This window comes from Bombus huntii, unplaced genomic scaffold (genome assembly GCF_024542735.1).
Source record: "Bombus huntii isolate Logan2020A unplaced genomic scaffold, iyBomHunt1.1 ctg00000137.1, whole genome shotgun sequence".
Lineage (NCBI taxonomy): Eukaryota > Metazoa > Arthropoda > Insecta > Hymenoptera > Apidae > Bombus > Bombus huntii.
Window position 1 is genome coordinate 97,231 of NW_026099384.1, and position 22,347 is coordinate 119,577.

Here is a 22,347-nt window from a genome sequence, read left to right on the forward strand (position 1 = left end):
TTTTAAAAAGTTTGTGCGAGATGGATGCCGAAAAAGCTGATGAAAAGGTGAAGACGACGATGCATTCGTGGTTCGCAGCTCAGCCCAAAACATTTTTTAATGAGAAAATACAAAGGTCCTTCGGCAAATGGACAAAGTGTATACAGAAATCGAGTGATTATGTCAAAAAATGATGTATGTCTTTTTTGACAATTGCTTAAAATAAATTCTACACCGACAGAGCGGGTAACTTTTTACTCACCCTCGTAAGACACTTAAATTTCCAATCTATTATGATGAATAAAAGAGCTTATACTATTAAATCTAATTGTATTTTGTTGCATGAGAGTACACGTGTATGTGATGTACATTACCTTTATATCCCCTTGAACGCTTCAATATTGCGCATATATACTATATTTTGTACAGCTTCTATAAAATTTCGTATGTTTGTTTAGGCTGTTAATCTAGAGGCTGGAGTACAAAGAAGTGGCACAATGATGTGGGCTGATGACATTTATAATTATCAAGGAATCACCCCTACATTCGCTCAGGTATATATCGTTGACTATAACGTATTTAACATATATGATTGTTAGAATATTAATAATTAATTTTTAATTCTATCAGAATTTTAATGAAACTGTCCCTTGGGAAGGAAGAACTGATACCTTGATATCACGGTTTGTACATCCTATATATACGACAAATTTTAGAACATTATATAACGAAGAACCAGATCGTCGTGGCCATGTGATGTGAATAAAAGGACTTGAATTTGATGATATTTTTATAATGTTAGATAACATAACTAAGTATCTTCGCAGTAAGATAGGATGACATGGTTTACATGATCTTAATGTTGTTCACTCGAGTGATGATATTATAAGGAAAAGCGTAATATCACAGGTAGGATGATTCATAATTTAGAACTACTAACTCATGTATGTATTAAAAATTAAAGAAATATATTAAATTTTATAGGATATTTATGTTTAGTAACCAGTAATTCAGAGATTGGTATTCATGGTTACTATAACGAGGCTGTAGAAACGCACCCTTTCTTCTTTGCAAATGGTCCTGTATTTATGTCTAAGCCGAAACTGGAACCTCTGAATAATTTAGATTTATTCTTGTTATTTTCTAAAATACTTATCTACAGTATACCATAAGGAATGATACCGTATCGCACCTAATCAAGTGCCTTAAGAAACATCAACAGGATATCACAGTAAGTAATCCCTTATCGACAGATATGTAAGTAAAAGTTATCTGTCATTGTTATACACAATTATGTGTTAGTGTTATACACAGTTATTTATCATTTTCTATTAATTCAGTTGTAGCCACTACAATATCTATGACACTGGTAGTAATTATAAGAACAATAATGATGTTCTATAAGAGGAAATGATGATTAGGAACAAAAACTTACAGGTAAGTCAAAGTATATGTTATTTGCCATTTGAAAAGAAAGTTACTAACTTGGAATTTTTTGATAAATAATAATTGTGCAAAATATATTGGATTTCAAATTTGTCAAAAATTGATATTTAAGAAGCATTGTAATAATATAACATTAATATTTTGATTTTTCAGAAGATATCATGCGGTGGATGGATAATATGCAAAAAATATTAAGCAGTATATGAATTTTCCTATTGCGTAGAGATAACAAAATGAATTTTAAAAAATGTCGACACGGTAATAAGAAATAGCATCATGACAAAGAATATATAAAGACAGTTTCATTTTTTATAAATAAAAATTTGTTGTTCCAGATTTTGAAATACAGTGAAACGTTTAATTAGTATCTTAATATCTTTAAATAATTATTATTTTAGAATCAATTGTAATTGTATCATACGTACTTTTGAATTCGTGCAAGAACATATGTAATTTTGAAGTAGTTATTATTAGGAAACTGTTAGACGCGAACAGTATGCGAAAAGTTAGTATGCAGTGTAATAATTATCAATCAAAACACAAGAATTAAATTCTTGAGGAAAAAATTTCCGGAATTTCTTATTTACATGATTATAGAGAAATCCATAATAAAAAGGAGCTGCTTTCTAATACTTCGCTTCCTTGTAATGCCTACGTTAACAATAACGAGGTTCGACTTTTTGTTTTTAGAGGGATACTGGAAAATTTGAAAGTACAGTACCATTGGGAAGAAAATCACGATATTGAAAACGATATTTGCAAGTAAATTTCCAAAAAATCTGTTTTCAAATTTTCGCTTTCTATTTCACATTAAAAGAAAGGGAGGGCTGCCTTCTTTTTCTGCAAGACAAAACAAACATTCTGAATCTCGTATCAATGAATGATGTCAATAAGTTATTTTTCTTTTCAGATTGAACAATATTCCAGATTTATTCATAATTTCATACTACGCGAAGAATAGACTTTCATAGGTATATAAAGGAAATATTAAGTATAGGAAAACTCTTTTTCGTTGTAGGTGACATATGCTTCACGGTTGAACACATGTATTTTTGAACACATATAAATGAAAAAGTACTCTTATGGAGAAAAAGAATTGATACCTTCGATTGACATTAGATAATGTATATAAACTTATGAACAATCACTATCACTATCAGTTTGTATTTTAGGTGCACACGCAGATTTGTTGGAGTTCTTATAAAATGTACTTCCTGTACGAACGTTTTATTCTTCCAAATTTTACGATACTATGTCTCATATGATAACTATATGGATTAAACGTAATATAAATGATCCGAAAATAGACTCGAACGACATTAATTGTCTTTCTATTTATACCAATATCGAAAATACAAGTAAAGCTGGAGCAATAGTATGCAAGAATGGACTATTTATTATTTTAAACCAAATCATAGCATATTCAGAATGCACAGTATTATCATGAAATGTAAATGAATCAGTTGTAAACGAACGATTTTACTGTAAAATCGTTGCCGCCTTTTTTTCATCTGAAATATAGCAGCAATGAGTACATTCTTTTAATATATAATAAAACGAGATATCTTTATAAAGTTACATATGTCATCACTGGTAACTGTTATCTCGTATGACACCAAATATACCGTTAGTATGGAATGATATTTTTATGAAGATATACTTTAATGATAGATTTTATGAATGAAACGTTATATAAGAAAAATTATCTCTTGTTATTCTATGAAGTGTAGTAGCTAATGAAGATTAATTTTACGAAGTATTAGAGCAAAAGAGAATTAAAAAATTAAAAAGATCTAAATAAGATTGTTCGTGTGGCTTAATTATCTCAATTCTGGTACACCACTTGTTACATTCTAACTAATTAGCGCTAAACAATAACTTGCAAATATTAAAGATATTAACACCTAAAGGTTTTCAGGAAATTTTATAATATTTGATTATTGTATATCTAGTCATTGATTGATAAAATTTCTTGTATAAGCATAGATCGAGGTTGACGTCATACGCAGATTGCATATCATTGACAGGTATCGTTTTAATTTATTTTATGGCTAGAATCGTTTGAATATTATACGAATAATTATTTCCATTCGAACGATTAATAAATCACGTACCTATAAAAGATATATTACGAAAAAGAGGTGACGAAACAAAAAAATATTGGAAATTCCGTTGTCATTAGATCAATTACTTTTGCAATGATTTTTATTTCCATGTAATTACATATGAAATGGCTAATTCATTAACATCTCCTCGAATCGAATATAATTCGTTACACTTCACAACGATTCAAATAATGGACGGGAAATATATAATAACTTTCCTGTCCTTGCGTTAAAATAGTACTGTACAAATCAGATGATACAACCTAACCCCAACCTAACCCCAAAAAACCCAATTACATCCACATTGCATGACAGCACACTTGCAATGGATTTTTGTGATTTCAATGTCACAGACAATGACACAACTAATCAGAACACGTTCGAGGCTATAGACATTGAAATTACCGCGTGTTTAATACGTTTAAAGCATAAATCTAAATTTCACGCGATTATTTCTTTGTACATTGTGAAACTCTTAAATTATCTTAATCGAATAAATAATCCTAATGTAATAAAACATCTTGAAATAGACCTAGATATCTGAAACAGAAACTCGAAGGATAAGAAATCCTAAAAGGTACTAATCCTAAAATAACAAACTCCTAAATAATAAACAAGTGATAAAACCTGTTATAAATAATAAACCTTACCTGGAATAATCAAATCCTAACTAATCGAAAATAAAATAAGGCAAGCAATTCTTAATCTTTCAAGTAATTTTTCCGAAAACACAGAAAGATAGAGAAATTAAAAAGACGCAGCACAAATTGCAGCACAATGAAAGTTTCGGAGCGATGAATACGATCGTATTAAACTAAATAATTTTCAAAAGTGAAATTACACTGAAACGTATATCGATGATATTTGTCATTTCTACGATCTGTTTCGCTTGATCGTGCTTCTTTTCTGATGTAAATTCAATTTATAATACGAACTAAGTTTCCTTTATTATTATTAGTCCTGCGTCTTTTTAATTCGTCACTTCTTTTATTTCAGAACAATGACGGGCTCCAAGATGCTGTTCGGATGTTTGGCGTTAATTGCTTTTCTGCATCCATTAGTTCACGTTTGTACTTCGAGTAGTACAGCTCAAGGTTTGTACTTCGAGTTGTCTTTTTCCATGCACTTCAAATTCCAATACGATCTGGTCACGTGGCCTTCGTACAATTTCGAAATTTTACCTGTTTGGTAATCGTCAATGAAAAAAGAAGTTATGCGTGACCTCAACACATTGAAACAATTTTTATGATTTTTTATTTGCCGGTTGGTCAGCAAGTTAATGGAAAAATTTCACTTAACTATTCGCGTTAATCTCTTCGGTTTAACTTTTGGGAAATGCTTCGTTAGCTTCGGGAATATTCCAACGATTCGTTTTACGTACAAAATAAGCATGATAAATATTACATCACGGTAATGTAATATCGGAATATATTAAAGGTGTAATTTTGTTCGATTAATTATAATTTATTAATAATGGATTGAAAATACAGATATTAGTTAGACAGAGAAACGATGTTTGATTAACAGGAAAACTAAATGCAACGCTCGTATTTACAACAAATAACTTGACAACTATTTGGTAACTCTCTCTCTCTCTCTCTCTCTCTCTCTCTCTCTCTCTCTCTCACTAGCAACTCTAACACTCGACAACACTCGCAACTCAATTCTAACGACTCTATGCTTCGACGTCTCGATCAACTCTGATTCTCGCAACACGCACACTTTTCGATTCGCCTTGAATAGCGAAACCGTCCTTCTTCTAACGTTGTCTATTGTTTCCCTCATACCTATGTAAGAACTACCAACTACGTGCCTTTAGTCACGTAGGCACTCTTAAATGTAAACGAACCACAGAAACACGACGTACACGGTTTTTCTATTTTCAGCCGATCTCCAATCAAAGCTATTCTACGATATTACAATCGGCCTTTCCTGACAATCACATCTGCCCTCAGATGTGCTCATCATCGCCGCTCGCACTTACATCACTATCGTCAGCATTCCACCATTTCATGTGATCGGCTGCCGTGGAAGTTGTACGTGGCCCTTCGTGCTCCCCCTCTCGCTGCACTATGCATCGGTCATTTCGCAGGACTTTTATCACCCGATACGGTCCAAGAAACTTCGGATGCAGCTTTAGCCCGGGACCCCTCTGCATCCTCTCGATTGCCACTAGATCTCCCGTCCTGTATGCTGTCGCCTTCTTGCGTCTCCTGTTATACGCCCGCTTGTTTCGGATTTGGATCTCCTCAATCCGTCTCTTTGCGTCCGCACGCAGCTGATCTCGTTCCTCTTGGAACACCGCGGCCTGTTCGTCCTCGATGCTACTGCTCCTCTTTCGCTCTTCCTCTATCTTCCTCTCCGTTGTTTGTTTACCCATTTCACTCTTGTCAGGGGCTTTGATCGTCGTGGCAGCATCGTGACATTTTCGTAGGCTCGGTTCGTACATGGAAGACGTTAACAACTTACCATCTACCGAGACTATGATCTCTTCTTTTTCGAAGGTCTTCACGTTCATCGTGTCCTCGACAATCCCATCGTCGTCCTCGTCATCCACATCCTCTGTATATCGATATTATTGGAGGGATTCCGCACGTGCGACTTCCCTTGTCTTTTCGTTCGCCTTGCATTCACTCTCTTCGAGTCTATCCGAAAACTTGAAACAACCCTCGCACCCGCAACGCTATCCTTCTCAGTAAATTCGCAAATATCATCAACAACATCCTGTTGCTGTTGTTTAGCCAGATTCTTCCTCCTCGTGATGTTCGCTAAGTCCTCCTGCTGGCCGCAAGAATCCGACGAGGACACCATCTCGTGGTCCACTTTACCAATCACCACGTGTCTTGCCACTATTCTCCGTTCCTCCGACACTTGCTGCACAGCTGCCCGATACTTCTTCAAAACTTCTGCTAACTCTTCTTTATTTTCTTCCAATTGCGACAGTAGCTCAGTTCGTTCGCGACTAGCTACATTAACACGATCTTCTGCTTCGGAACGTTGCCGCAGTACTTCCTGCAACGAAGCCTGCGTCTCATTCGGTTCTTGCTCCGGTGCCTGTTTCGCTTTAACTGCAACTGCTCTAGCGCATTCTGCATCTTCTAACTGGTTCTTCAGCTGTCGTAAAGCTGCTTTACCCGTCGAGTCACCTTTCGATCTCTCCAGCATCGTTTGAGCGTCTCTTAGCAATGCTTTGGTTCTCTTCAAATCTCTTTTTAGCCTATGTTGCATGTCCTTAACGTGTGACAAATCTATCTCACTCGCCTGTGTCTCTACATCTATCTTGAGGACTTCCGGACACTCATCGGGATTTTCGTCCTTTATTCTACTAATAAAAGATTCTCCCCCTTTTATACTTATTTCAACAGTGTCCAAAAAGTCTGCGCCAATAATAAGCGAATGTTGCATCACTGTGTCTGGAACTACGTGTATGGTTATACAGTACGACTCATTGTCTATAATAATGTTCGTGGAAAATTTCCCGAGCGTAAAATTCCTTCCGGAACCGACACCGCCAAATCCAACGATTTCCCGACTTAATCTGGGCGCTCCGATTTTCACATGCTGATCTGCTCGCATTAGAGTCAGCTCACTACCGGTGTCTATCAACGCGCTCAATTTGAAATTTTCCATCTTAACATCCTTACCACGCCTTGTTTGTAACGACCGAAACACGCTGTAAACTTTTTTTGAGGGCTCACCCAAATTGTCGCAACTTGATGCGATGTGTCCGTACTCCCTACATTTGAAGCAATTGTAGCATCGCGTCTTCCTCGCATCTCCAGATCGACCGGGTTCCTTGTTCCTCTCGGTTTCGGACAGCTTCGCCACCGGCTTTACCCTGTTACTCTTCGGCTCCTCAAATTTCGTCCTCATCTCCATATCTCTTTTTATCGCTTCGTAGCGCCTGAAACGCTCTTTTAATTGCTCGATATTCCTGGCTCCGTATAGCACAGTCTTGTTCGCGACCTCGTCGGGAATGCCTTGAATAATGTAGTCTATCAAGGATTGCGTATCAACCCTTCCTTGTTTTGCAATCCCGCACATGTGATACATATATTGTTGCAGACTCTCATCTGCTTTCTTCTTTCTATGGGATAACTCGCCATGTATCTGTTGGTCGCTTACTACATTTTCAAACTCATTCCTCAACGCCTTTTTTAGCTTTGCCCAGGACTTCGCGCATCGTTTTTGTCGTACGAAGGCCTGAGCGGAGCCTGCGAGTAATTTCTTAGCATAGGCCACCATGTGGGCGTCTGACCAACCCCACACTTCTGCCATTTCCTCGAAGTCTTCCACCCACTGATTTACCCTCAGCAGATCATCCCCGCTGAATTTCTCTAATGAGTCTTCCACGTCTTTAAGACTCAACATCGAACCGACGCATACCTTCTGCTGCTACTCATCGCGGTCCTGATACACCGCTCGCGTGCCTCTCCTGTATTCTCGCGCGCCTTGTTTATCGTCCTCGCCTTCACTTTCGTCGGAGCTCTCTTCTTCCGACGATACATCGTCTCCTTCTAGGGCCGCCTGTAGCCGCGCGCGTAGTTCGGATTTTCTTCCCGTTACCTTCAACCCCAAGCTAACGAGACGCGCTCTCAGCTCTTTCGTCCTCAGCTTCTCGAGGTCTTCCTCTCCCTCTTGACTGCGTTCGGCTCTCTGCTTGCTTCTTAGATCTCGCTGGTTTGTTGGTTCTTCGCCACGCTTCGAATCCTTAGGAGTAGATCGACCAGGTTTGCACGCTCTGTTCAACCTGGCAACCAGCACTGATCTCGCACCGGATATAGGCAGATTCATCTGTGCGAGCTTACTCCTCAGCTCCTCCAGCGTCAAATCCTCTTCACCCGACAATCGTTCGTCTTCAACGTTTGCCATTTTATTCTATTCTTTTCTACTCCCGCAGAAATAGCTCCGTTAAATCGTATCGTTTCTCTGTCTTATTCAATCCCGGACGAGCCCCCACTTGTAATATCGGAATATATTAATAATGGATTGAAAATACAGATATTAGTTAGACAGAGAAACGATGTTTGATTAACAGGAAAACTAAATGCAACGCTCGTATTTACAACAAATAACTTGACAACTATTTGGTAACTCTCTCTCTCTCTCTCTCTCTCTCTCTCTCTCTCTCTCTCTCTCACTAGCAACTCTAACACTCGACAACACTCGCAACTCAATTCTAACGACTCTATGCTTCGACGTCTCGATCAACTCTGATTCTCGCAACACGCACACTTTTCGATTCGCCTTGGATAGCGAAACCGTCCTTCTTCTAACGCGTTTTTAATACGCGATGGCGCTATCACTTTCTAAAAGCGTCGTCTTTACATTTCCGATGGCCACGGGCACATCCGACTGCCAGATATACAATGTGTTATAAGAGTATCATTACCATACTTTTCATGAAAAGAGCAATTTTTCTTGATAACTATACTCTGTAACATAGATTGAAGTCGCTGATTTGATCCCTCTGATATCGTTGTCTTATGAGAGTCTCGTCTGGTCTTGATTGGTTCTGTTGACTCTTATCGTTGTGAAAAATCGATTCGTTGTGTACCTTTTTTGTATAGAGAATTATTTTGTGGTAGAATATAATGTTGTAATATTTGTGGTCTTTACTTTACTAATTTTGTCACTGAGCCGCTCTTTGGTTAGTTGAGCGATTCATATTCCGCATATATTCCGTACTTGCTTCGCTTGGTACTTTTATAATTTTCGCAGTTACAATAAAAAATTTAATTCTTAACAGATTAAAGATTTAACCTCTTGCTTTATAGTGTACAATAATTTTTTTTTTTTTTTTTTTTTTTTTGTATAGGTTATGTGATCCATAGTTTGAGTAAGTAGTACATATATATATATATTTAAGATTAATATTTTATCAGTTTCTGTTCGTAACAACATCGAAGTAGTCAATAAGTTTGAAGAGTATAATTAAGGAAGTTATGAAGCAAGAGGTTAAGAACAAATTCTGAAAGAGGTTATGTACAACTCAGTAGTACTGCTTTACATTACTTTGCGAATTACTTTTCAAGCATAAAAATAGTTTAACAGCCACTTATAGTTACTTCCTTACCATTACATTCATTAAATTCGTTTGATTTTGTAAACAAAATAACCACGCTGACCAGTCTCTTATTTAAAATAGAATTATTTTGTCATATATCCAACAGTTTACTTTCTCTTCGCTTTGTCTCGTATTACGACTTTATAACGGTGTTTCTTTAAACTTTAAACGATCGTAATAAATGTATTTACGGACGATGACTGATATCTGGTCTGTCTTAAAGTTGCAACTAATTAGTGCCCCGTTACTTTGGACGTTATGAAATGTTGTATAACCAAAGACTTATCTTCTCTTTTGGTAGTTGCATAAGAGAAGACTGAGCCGTTGAAACGCTCGAATAGATTAGCTGATTCGCTTAACGTATTTTTACTTCTGACGAGCTAAACACAAGAGCAGAAAGCACATAAGGAATAATACAGAAACGTCAAACGTATACAGAAATATATTTCGTAAAAGCATTAGTACGTAACATGTCTTTATAATTCTATTTATGTATAGTAAAATGGCTTGTATCCATTTTCATGAATTATAACTGACATTTCAAAGCATTCATGTAGATATGTAACTCTCGTTAATTAATAATTTAACAATGCGTCATGAAACGTATCATTTTCGTTTCTTCCTTTGTTTCGTTATACACAGGAACGAATTTGTAAATAAAGATGTATAATCAACGATAACATATGACAGCGAGTATAATAACTGTCAGCAAAGGAAGAGGTCGGTAAAATGATTGTGGTTGATTTCAGTGTATCGGTAAATAAGCTTTGACAGACGTTGCCGGGGGACTCGGTGTCGGTGAAACCGCGTCGATGAAATGATTGTCAGTAATTTAAAGATAACCCAATTTATTGATCTGTCTCCCCTTCATGGCGTTGTACGTCTCTCTATAAAACATATTCTACCTCGGAGGGCTGAAAAATTTAACTTGGTCTCACTGGACTGGACTGTAAGTAAGAAAATTGAAATGCAAAATCCACGTGTGAGCGCAACGGTTTAGATGGAAAGTTCGATAGGACAATTATGTATATTAGCCTGAAAGAAAGCTCGTGGCTTCGCACGCAACACGTAATTTCCCTCTCTGAAATAATCCTATTACAACGATACGATTTAAAATTTTCCTTAACAGACCTCGCAATGTAATTCTTCATCTACAATTTTTTATTCGGCCTGAAACAAGAGACTTTCGAAGCCTTATAGAGTCTCGCGAATCTAAAAGTCAGGTTTCAACGTATTTTCGCGTCTTATTCTATAATACTGAAGACATTAAAGGTGTTAACGATTATTGTCTCACTATGTACGTACATCAAACGAGTACTTACGTAAGAGACGAATGGAAATGGAAACAGCCGAGAATAATTGAAGATAATTTGAATACGTTCCAGGCTATAATACAATTTCTCGTGAACCGTAATTGATTCGCAGAAGGGAATTGCTGCTTCTCACGACTAGCAAAGTGTTTCGCAAAAAAAGAAAAAAAAGAAAAATGGTATCGGAAGGATAGAAAAAAAGCGGTGGCCTACATCAAGCAATCTTCATGCCGATAATGCATTTATTATTCAGTTCGTTCATTTTCTATCGCGTAACAGACACTGGGATAACTGACAGAACGAGCGTATAAATCTTGCATCTCTCAACCTGACTTCTCCCAATTCGCATACTTCCATCCTTCGTATAAGTGACAATGAATCAGAAGAGTTTCATAGCAATATTGAACAACATACAGTCAACTACAACACCATTAGATACATCCACCATACAGTCAACTACAACACCATTAGATAACAGCAATACAATAGATTATAATTTTCTACGTGTCATTGATTCATCATCATCATTTTCCATTTTTTTAGCATATGTAAAAACGTATCTGACGTAATCTTACCTCGCTCTTTGAGTAAAAAAATCCATTCAAATGAAACAAAGGGAAAAGAAATAAGAAAACAAACACTCACATATGAATCTTCATTACATAACTGTATGTACTCCTCGAGGTATAATTACTCAGACACGTTACAGCGTACCTTCTTCGTTCCCTGATGGCTGATGTTGATCGTTGACGTTTATAATGAAAGAATTTCGTCAACGGCGCCATCTGGATCCTTGTTGAAAAATTAAAATAGCCGCAACAGCACCATTAAGCTCATCACCCAGAGTAGCTCTTGTTGCTGAGTCGTGGAGGAATTCTTATCATCAACGACATAAACTATACCAGTTCTGGTAACGTTCTTCAGATGGTCCAGGCACTCGAACTCGCAATATCGCTCTCCAACACGGAATTTCTTGCATGTCTGTAGTAAAAAGAAATCGATCAATTGTACAGATCAATCGTCACTCGACTGCTCGAGAATTCAGATCATCCAGAGAATAGAATAGAGACGTGGAAAAATGTAGTGCGATCATCGCAGTGGGAGGAAATAGGGGGATAGGGACCAAATGAATGAACGAGATGTTAAGGACAACTGACGATAAGTTCTTCTTTTGTCGGGAATTGCATGTTTGTGAATGGTTTGTGGGTGGTTAGGTGGAGAGAATTGAAGAGTTTGGAGGTGACTGGAAGAGTGTTTTGGGCAAGGTAGATTGCAGAATGGTTGCGGTAGCATTGTGTTAATTATGGGTTTGTACATGTAATCTTTGTATGTATCACTACATACAACCTAACGTATATTTTTAATAATACATCAGAGTTTTAGTTATTTCATAGCTATGAATTTTATACTCTATAATCTTGACGTTTTATTTCACAGAAGCGTTTGAATATCCATAAAAATTAAATGAACCAATGTATTCATTATCTTATAGAGAAGATATATTATTTTTAATTATGTTCCAATTATTTATCATGATCCTGATTTCCTTATTCTGAAAATTTGAAAGGAAGTTTTGTAGTTTGATACTTTCAGCGACAAAGGGTCAATATTGCTTTAGTATATTTCGTCACATATACATGTATATCTATATGTCGGAGATGAAAGGACACCGGAACCTTTGGATAGCCCCGCAACATTGCAATCTAAAGTCTACTATAACTGTAACTAAACTATTGTAGTTATTCAATCCGATTGTAATTGTTCGAGATTAGTGACGGTGAGCTTTGGCTCGAGGTGACAGTCTGTCGCCCAACGTAGCCGCGGTCAAGGGATGAACGCTTTGCCTAACAAAGGTATGGAGTAATTCTATAGCTCTCCTTAAAAGAAATATTCGTGGCGACACGCGACAGTAAACATTCCCACGGTTTCTGTCCCGTGGCTCGCCACACGCAGACCCTATTCTTCGAGTAAGATGATTGCCAGATGTCGATGCGTCTCCGCAGTACATGTTCGGCTAGCCCGAGGGCCCGTTATAAATCTTAAGGTTTAGTTAACTAAAGTCCTTCAAACAGACAAACAGTCTTTGTCCCAACTACGGGAAGATAGGGGAGACATATTTTTCAACGAGCGACGTCTCCCACTAGCAACTTTCCCTCGAGGGCGGCTACCATCTTTTTCTAACCACCGATATGGAGATTGACCAATTAGCAGCAACGTCAATTTCCCTTACTTCCTAAACGAAGGCTTTCCTCGACGAATCCGATGATCTCGTGTCCTTAGACACACCCCATTATAGTTTTCCTCTGTGGCATCATCGGGACGGGACGGGCATTCTTTTACGCGCTCCCGTCGACCAAAGAGTAACGTCTTTACGCTCAGCAATTATTTTTACGAATCAGACTTAGATTCAGCGAGAACGCCCATCTGTCATCCCGTTGGCCGCGGATTCGTTATCGAACCGGAGACCATTGTCACTAGTGTCGCGGACGTCTCACCGCCGTGGTAGATTGTCAAACCTGTGTTATTCATACCTGTGTCAATAAATCGTATCTTCGTTACACCGCAACGATGGCTACCTTCAATGAAGACTCCTCAAACACCGACAACCCTATCCCCAATGTCATTCCGACATATATATCCACCGAAAATGCGCTCTTGTAGACAAACGCTCGATTCGCGTCATAGCTTTTAAAGCTTGTCGCATCTCAATCCGTTGGAAAAAGTTTTTCCTGTAGCATATTTTATTTTTACGAACCAACAAGGTCTTTTTTTGCTCCAATTTCCCCATTGTTTTTTCAAGGATAGTATTTCAGAGCCACTAGTCAAGTTTATTGTAACAATAAACGTACGTTTCGGAAACATTTTGTGCTGTGAAACAGAATACACTAAAGTTTGAAGGTCACATCGATTTTCGAAAGTTTATAAATGGAGGTGTATGACAGTATCACCAGCTGTTGCTGTCCAAGTAACTCCAACATCGAAATACTACAACGATTCCAATCGAAAACGCTAAGAGCCTTAATAGACGCACCTTGGTATGTTACCAACGAAACCATCCATCGCGACCTCAAGATACCTACAGTCAAAGAGGAAATAGCAAAATATAGCGACAGATATAGCAAAAGAGTCAACAAACACCGAAACCCCCTAATCACTGGACTACTCGATACGACGGACCAGATTCGATTTCTTTTTACTACAGACATGCAAAAAATTTCGTCTTGTCTTACTTCCTCAACAACTTTTAGATCTGATAGAAAAAAGAAACATACGAAGTAATAAGTAATGCTTACTAATAAATTCAACAAATACAGAGGAAGATGGCTAAATCGATAAATTAACGAGACTAAAAATTAATTACATCATGGATCTCTCGCTTTTAATTTTAAGCTGTAAATTACCGATATCGGTGACTGCCATATTCTCTTGAGTTTCCAAATCGTAAAGAATCTTTCCCCAGGGATTGGTCAACTGTGTATGTCCCCATGCGACGTAACTTGCTTAAGGAACACGAGCCGGTGATATGCAGGCAACGTATAATTGATTATCATTCGCTCTGAAACGCTGAAGTAATGACCAGTGCAGTGGTCCAGTGGTCATATTGAATGCCGCTGGATATATCAGCATTTGGCAACCTAACCCAGAGAAGCAGGAAATATGAAGCCACCGAATACCAATTAACTTCGTAGTTGCACGGTTCACATTCCATCATTTCTGAATATGCGAGGACAGTCCTCTTATTGTGCTTTTAATTCTTTTATTTGTTTCATTTTCAGCAAATATACTGGTTTTTTAAATTAAGCTTCTTTTTATACAGAGTTACAGATTATATTAATTTTATATAGAATATATTTAAGAAAGATATTTAATTTTTTGCTAGTTAAGTATTGATCGATTAAGTTACTGTACCTTTGTTCCGATAAATGCGTGCCATTTCCTCGAATCTAATATCATAGCAAATGCCAATACCTATTTTGCAGCCCTTCACATCGAACGTCGTTAGGGAGTTACCAGGACTGAGTGAATCACTCTCTCGAAAAGTAATCTTATTAGGAATGTCGATGTCGAATAGATGTACCTAATAACATAAAAATGTAGTCGCTAATTCTATTGCTGCAACTTTTGTAATTTAATATCAAAGTTACCAACTCCTAAACTTTAATTATTTTTTATTTAATAACTGACAGCGTTTTTATCACTTTCTTTTATTAAAAAATCCTATCATTTAATAATGTTTAAAAAGGAGAAAAAATAAGTATAATAATATTTTAAGTATGTGAAAAATTTATACAACACAAACACATTACAACAAAAATGGGCGTTTCCCGTATCATAACGTATTTTATAAACCGTAAATTATAGAATTGGTTATAGTATACGTATGTACATATGTATATTCCTAAATTATTCCTAGATAGAGTCACTTTCTTCACCCCAATATTTTCAAATTCAAAGCCATAAAGGAATATATTACTTACCTTTCGGTGTTTTGCTATCAAAGTTCCATCGGGACCCCAAATAGTACAGGTATTGTACAATTTAGCGCCCTCTATTTCAGGCATCGTACCACCAACTACATAGATGTTGTTTTCTTTAGCTGCGTTCGATGAAGCAACGCTCGTTTCACCATCAGGAATACTCTCGGCGTATTTTGGAAAGTACTCTGCATTGCAATATTTCAATTAATGAAGAATAACTGTCTTTTGTTCCAACCATAAATTAAATTGAAATGTTTGTCAGTTTTTTATTTTTTAAATTATTAAAATAACTAAGTTTTATATTTCGACTTAATTAAATATGCAATTACTTAGCTAATAGTATATATAATAAATTGTTTCTACAGGTTCAAAATGAAAAATGAATATTTAGAAATATTTAATTACGACAATGCTATTTGTGTTAGCATCAGTGGCTTGTTACTCAACGACTTTGCTAGTACTTTTTGAAACATAAAGTTAGTTTTCAATTAACACTTATACTAGAGGCGGAATTATAAATGCAAAATAATTGATAATACTAATTTATAAGTACCTAATTATTAGTATCTTAAAAAATATATTTATACAAAAATCACGATAATCATGAAAATGGGGAAATCCTATATTCTCGAATCAATTCACAATTTATTTTGTATATTAATTAGATTCCGCGCTCATCAGTACGTACTCACTGGCGACATCGAGAAAATGTATCGGCAATTCCTCGTACGACCAGAGGATCGGAAATATCAAAGGATATTATGGCGCAGCGCGAGTGGAGAAACAGAAACATATGAGCTTAACACCGTAATACTCTTATCATAGAAATAGAAGCAGTCCTCAATTCATATAGATATACATGTATATGTGACGAAATATACTAAAGCAATATTGACCCTTTGTCGCTGAAAGTATCAAACTACAAAACTTCCTTTCAAATTTTCAGAATAAGGAAATCAGGATCATGATAAATAATTGGAACATAATTAAAAATAATATATCTTCTCTATAAGATAATGAATACATTGGTTCATTTAATTTTTATGGATATTCAAACGCTTCTGTGAAATAAAACGTCAAGATTATAGAGTATAAAATTCATAGCTATGAAATAACTAAAACTCTGATGTATTATTAAAAATATACGTTAGGTTGTATGTAGTGATACATACAAAGATTACATGTACAAACCCATAATTAACACAATGCTACCGCAACCATTCTGCAATCTACCTTGCCCAAAACACTCTTCCAGTCACCTCCAAACTCTTCAATTCTCTCCACCTAACCACCCACAAACCATTCACAAACATGCAATTCCCGACAAAAGAAGAACTTATCGTCAGTTGTCCTTAACATCTCGTTCATTCATTTGGTCCCTATCCCCCTATTTCCTCCCACTGCGATGATCGCACTACATTTTTCCACGTCTCTATTCTATTCTCTGGATGATCTGAATTCTCGAGCAGTCGAGTGACGATTGATCTGTACAATTGATCGATTTCTTTTTACTACAGACATGCAAAAAATTTCGTCTTGGAAAGCGATGTTGCGAGTTCGAATGCCTGGACCATCTGAAGAACGTTACCGGAACTGGTAAAGTTTATGTCGTTGATGATAATAATTCCTCCACGACTCAGCAACAAAAGCTACTCTGGGTGATGAGCTTAATGGTGCTGTTGCGGCTAGTTTAATTTTTCAACAGGGATCCAGATGGCGCCGTTGACGAAATTCTTTCACTATAAACGTCAACGATCAACATCAGCCATCAGGGAACGAAGAAGGTACGCTGTAACGTGTCTGAGTAATTATACCTCGAGGAGTACATACAGTTATGTAATGAAGATTCGTATGTGAGTGTTTGTTTTCTTATTTCTTTTCCCTTTGTTTCATTTGAATGGATTTTTGTACTCAAAGAGCGAGGTAAGATTACGTCAGATACGTTTTTACATATGCTAAAAAAATGGAAAATGATGATGATGAATCAATGACACGTAGAAAATAATAATCTATTGTATTGCTGTTATCTAATGGTGTTGTAGTTGACTGTATGGTGGATGTATCTAATGGTGCTGTAGTTGACTGTATGTTGTTCAATATTGCTATGAAGCTCTTCTGATTTATTGTCACTTATACGAAGGATGGAAGTATACGAAATTGATAAAATTATTAATAATATTTACGAAGAGAAAGTAAACTGTTGGATATATGACAAAATAATTCTATTTTAAATAAGAGACTGGTCAGCGTGGTTATTTAGTTTACAAAATCAAACGAATTTAATGAATGTAATGGTAAGGAAGTAACTATAAGTGGCTGTTAAACTATTTTTATGCTTGAAAAGTAATTCGCAAAGTAATGTAAAGCAGTACTACTGAGTTGTACATAACCTCTTTCAGAATTTGTTCTTAACCTCTTGCTTCATAGCTTCCTTAATTATACTCTTCAAACTTATTGACTACTTCGATGTTGTTACGAACAGAAACTGATAAAATATTAATCTTAAATATAGATTGAAATGAAAGCTTGTCACGTAAATATATCTGTGTGTGTGTGTGTGTGTGTGTGTGTGTGTGTGTGTGTGTGTGTGTGTGTGTGTGTGTGTGTGTGTGTGTGTGTGTGTGTGTGTGTGTGTGTGTGTGTGTGTGTGTGTGTGTGTGTGTGTGTGTGTGTGTGTGTGTGTGTGTGTGTGTGTGTGTGTGTGTGTGTGTGTGTGTGTGTGTGTGTGTGTGTGTGTGTGTGTGTGTGTGTGTGTGTGTGTGTGTGTGTGTGTGTGTGTGTGTGTGTGTGTGTGTGTGTGTGTGTGTGTGTGTGTGTGTGTGTGTGTGTGTGTGTGTGTGTGTGTGTGTGTGTGTGTGTGTGTGTGTGTGTGTGTGTGTGTGTGTGTGTGTGTGTGTGTGTGTGTGTGTGTGTGTGTGTGTGTGTGTGTGTGTGTGTGTGTGTGTGTGTGTGTGTGTGTGTACTGCTTACTCAAACTATGGATCACATAACCTATACAAAAAAAAAAAAAAAAAAAAAAAAAAAAAAAAAAAAAAAAAAAAAAAGAAAAAAATTATTGTACACTATAAAGCAAGAGGTTAAATCTTTAATCTGTTAAGAATTAAATTTTTTATTGTAACTGCGAAAATTATAAAAGTACCAAGCGAAGCAAGTACGGAATATAGGGATATAGGAAGCGATGGGGAACAGCAAGTAACTCCAACATCGAAATACTACAACGATTCCAATCGAAAACGCTAAGAGCCTTAATAGACGCACCTTGGTATGTTACCAACGAAACCATCCATCGCGACCTCAAGATACCTACAGTCAAAGAGGAAATAGCAAAATATAGCGACAGATATAGCAAAAGAGTCAAGAAACACCGAAACCCCCTAATCACTGGACTACTCGATACGACGGACCAGATTCGCAGGCTGAAGAGGCACTACCCGCTAGACCTAAACGTTAGATTCATTTAATTATCCAAATTAAGCTAATGCACTTACTTATAATACTTATAAATTATACCTATCTATAATAAGTATTAACTTATTGTAAATAAACAGCCATGTCACTGCGCCACGCCAGAAAAATTACTGAAAATTCTCAACGCGAGAATTGATTGTAATTCCAACAAATAAATAAAAAAAAAAAAAAAGCTGTTGCTGTCCCCAAGCGCCAAAATACGTTCTGACTACTATTTTATGTATCTCACAGAAGTATGTCTTCATTCATCATCTCCCATGCCATCCACCAACGTGTTCTTAACATGTTATCTCCTAGTAAAATATTGATATTGAGTCAGATATCCAACTGAATAATCTTTTCGGTGTCTACTATAAGACATTTAAAACCAAGGCTCGTACACACGTGTGCTTATACGTCAGATGTAATACTTAACACGAAACCTGCTTATATTAATATTAAATTTATGCATAGTAGGATGTTCGACCTTTGTAAAAATGAAATTATAATACATACAGTTTCACCGTGGAAAAGTGAATCTTTCTAGCATGTCCACGCAAATGCAGCGGAGGGGAGGACTGTGCATGCACCAAACAACTTTACGTTCGTAATTTTTCACACAAATGTACAACTGTAGGGAAATAATTATCTCTGATTTTTCGGATGTTAGGAATCGACAATATCGCATAACGGAATGCTGTGTTCTACGTATTCTATTTTTGTTACGAAAGTGGTACAAACGAAGTCCACGTAAGAATAGTACAACAAAATCGGTTGAGGTTAGGTTATCGTGCAGATATCGCGGCTTTTGCATTGGAAATCACGCAACTGCCAGTCTCGTCGTTCCTTGTAAACGAAAGAAAGGTATTGTAATCGGTCGGAATTAACATAAAACTCGTCGCATGCGACCATATGGCCTGAATGTTGAATAAACGAGAGTAGAGCGCGAGCTATGTGATTCTAACCGTTTAGGCGGAAACTAATGATTGTAACCCGAGCCGAGATATATGCCAATATTACTTTGCTCGACAAAGCGTATAAGATGAGGAGAGAATCGCGATAAGGTAGAACAAGAGACAGATATTCTCTACGTAAAGCAAGTCTGTCAACTAGATTGAAATCCTATAGCTATAACTACAGTGAATCCATATTCTGGCGAATTGTCTTTTCACAAATGAAGCTTCTGAAGAACGGAATTGATACAATAACTACTGTTCATTCATAACTACTGTTGTAAGAATCTATATATTTGTCTATCTATATCTATATATATCGATCTATATATATTTGTCAGAATGTCATTTTATCAAAAAACCCATCCTCTGTAATCATAGTTTAACGAAGCATAATTAATAGAAGAGGTAGAGCGTTAAGTGGAGATGATTTAATCACAGTTAAGTAGATAAATCTCTATATTAGTCTCTTTAATTAAAATGTCCTACGTTTTATTTGCGTCATTTTTTTTCTTCATCCAATTTAAAATGTTTAAATAACAATAGCCTATACAATATAATTTTATGTAAAAAAATTGATTATACCATGTTTATTACAGATATTTAACATTTTTGTGTACATACAAAATTTAGATTATACCTCGCTTGAGAACAAAAATTCTATTTGTTTTCCTAACATGTACTAATAATTATTGATCAAACTAGAAAAAGCTGGAGGAGATTACTTAGGAAGATTACTTAGCATCTTATATTCCTGGCAAGAGAAAATGAAAAATTCGTTTCTTCTCTTTGCTTCCCTGTTCCTTCTTTCCTCCTTTTTCCCTTTTTACATCGCGTTGTTTTACATCGCAATTTACATTTATTTGTAAAGTTTGAATCTTCTCGATATTGAAGATGTTGAAGCTGCAAGTATGTATTTCATTTTAATCCATTCGAGACCGAGATTTAATTGTAAGACGATACCTAGGTGTCGCTACGATTTGAATGTTTAGTTAGAATGATTCTGTGTTTTACTCTCTCCAGGGTATCCTTTTCATACTTTGATTTTAAATCGATGACAATCTTAAATAGTATGCCTCATATTTTTAAAATATAAAATTATATACTATGTTATTCTATAATGTATTATGTACAGTCATATATATATATATATATATATATATATAATAATTCTATATTGAAAAAAATATGAAATTAACATGATATATACATTACTACATAAGTTATATATAAAATATGTATACTATACCCTTGCCTACTGACTGATATGAATTTCTTTCGGTCTCGAATGCGTTAAAAGAGAGCGCAAAGAAGGCGAAATTACTTATTGTAATTAGTAAAACGACCTGAGAGGCAGACAGATACAAGAAAGAAGGAATATTATATTAGCGGCATTATCATGTTTTTGCTCTCTTTAAGTCTTTCATCGAGACAGACAATCTACAGGTATTAATCGACCAATTTCTCCAAGCTGATAACTTCGAATTGATGTTTATATATAAGAAGTGTTATGTGTTAATCTGTCTAAATGTTTAAAAGGTGTTATAAATTAAATGTTGTTAAACGATACGTAATTGCCTTTTGATCGTAAATTTTACTATCAAGGGGTCTTTTATGTATGCGTAATCATTGTGAATTATAACAATTTATGTGATCGATATTAAAGGTGTTTAAAAGCATGTAGTTTTTTTCTATATTACTATTCTCCTATATTATTATCCTATATTATTATAGCATTCCTATATTATTATAATATCCAATTACATGTTGATACACAAAATATACAGATTATTATTTATAACGTTTTGGTTTTCTTAATTGAGTCATTCATTTAGTACAAATGATAAGAAATTAGTAATAATTCACAAAAAAAGGATATCGTAGTAGAAATATTATAAAAAAACATTTTCTGTTTTAGTGTAGAGTTACTCCTTCTTACAGACAGTGTCGTACAAATCTGTACGTCTCTGAGAAAATGTAGGTATCTGAGCCCTTACTTCCTCAACAACTTTTAGATCTGATAGAAAAAAGAAACATACGAAGTAATAAGTAATGCTTACTAATAAATTCAACAAATACAGAGGAAGATGGCTAAATCGATAAATTAACGAGACTAAAAATTAATTACATCATGGATCTCTCGCTTTTAATTTTAAGCTGTAAATTACCGATATCGGTGACTGCCATATTCTCTTGAGTTTCCAAATCGTAAAGAATCTTTCCCCAGGGATTGGTCAACTGTGTATGTCCCCATGCGACGTAACTTGCTTAAGGAACACGAGCCGGTGATATGCAGGCAACGTATAATTGATTATCATTCGCTCTGAAACGCTGAAGTAATGACCAGTGCAGTGGTCCAGTGGTCATATTGAATGCCGCTGGATATATCAGCATTTGGCAACCTAACCCAGAGAAGCAGGAAATATGAAGCCACCGAATACCAATTAACTTCGTAGTTGCACGGTTCACATTCCATCATTTCTGAATATGCGAGGACAGTCCTCTTATTGTGCTTTTAATTCTTTTATTTGTTTCATTTTCAGCAAATATACTGGTTTTTTA

At 35.9% G+C, this 22,347-nt stretch overlaps 1 protein-coding gene and 1 long non-coding RNA gene across 3 annotated transcripts in view; both read left to right on the forward strand.

Moving 5' to 3' along the window:
* LOC126877243 (venom serine protease Bi-VSP-like) overlaps window positions 1-22,347 on the forward strand; it is a 48,058-nt gene that overhangs the window by 20,603 nt on the left and 5,108 nt on the right. The window lies entirely within an intron of this gene.
* On the forward strand, window positions 119-837 carry LOC126877254 (uncharacterized). The gene is made up of 3 exons (XR_007694882.1): window positions 119-225; window positions 438-533; window positions 610-837. It is a non-coding gene; the product is annotated as an uncharacterized LOC126877254 (long non-coding RNA).